This window comes from Sinocyclocheilus anshuiensis, unplaced genomic scaffold, assembly GCF_001515605.1.
Source record: "Sinocyclocheilus anshuiensis isolate Anshui unplaced genomic scaffold, SAMN03320099.WGS_v1.1 scaffold355, whole genome shotgun sequence".
NCBI lineage: Eukaryota > Metazoa > Chordata > Actinopteri > Cypriniformes > Cyprinidae > Sinocyclocheilus > Sinocyclocheilus anshuiensis.
In genome coordinates, this window is record NW_015549571.1 from 214,242 (window position 1) to 214,505 (window position 264).

Here is a 264-nt window from a genome sequence, read left to right on the forward strand (position 1 = left end):
GGGGGGTTAATATTGTAAGAAAGCACACATATCCAAACTTACAGGATCTGAAAAACAGCTCTGTCAACACAATGTAATAAAAAAAATACATTTAAAGTATTTAGGTTCATGTTCTGAATACTTAATTAAAAATTATTAGATAAAATTAGTGCTGTCAAACGATTAATCGCATCCAAAATAAAAGTTGTTGTTTACATAATATTTGTGACCCTGGACCACAAAACCAGTCATAAGGGTCAATTTCTCGAAATTGAGATTTATACA

At 29.9% G+C, this 264-nt stretch overlaps 1 protein-coding gene across 1 annotated transcript in view; it reads right to left on the bottom strand.

The window, feature by feature from the left end:
- Positions 1-264, bottom strand: part of LOC107657345 (alkyldihydroxyacetonephosphate synthase, peroxisomal-like) — a gene marked incomplete at its 5' end in the record, with an annotated part of 58,503 nt that overhangs the window by 40,667 nt on the left and 17,572 nt on the right. The gene's annotated exons all lie outside the window — the stretch shown is intronic.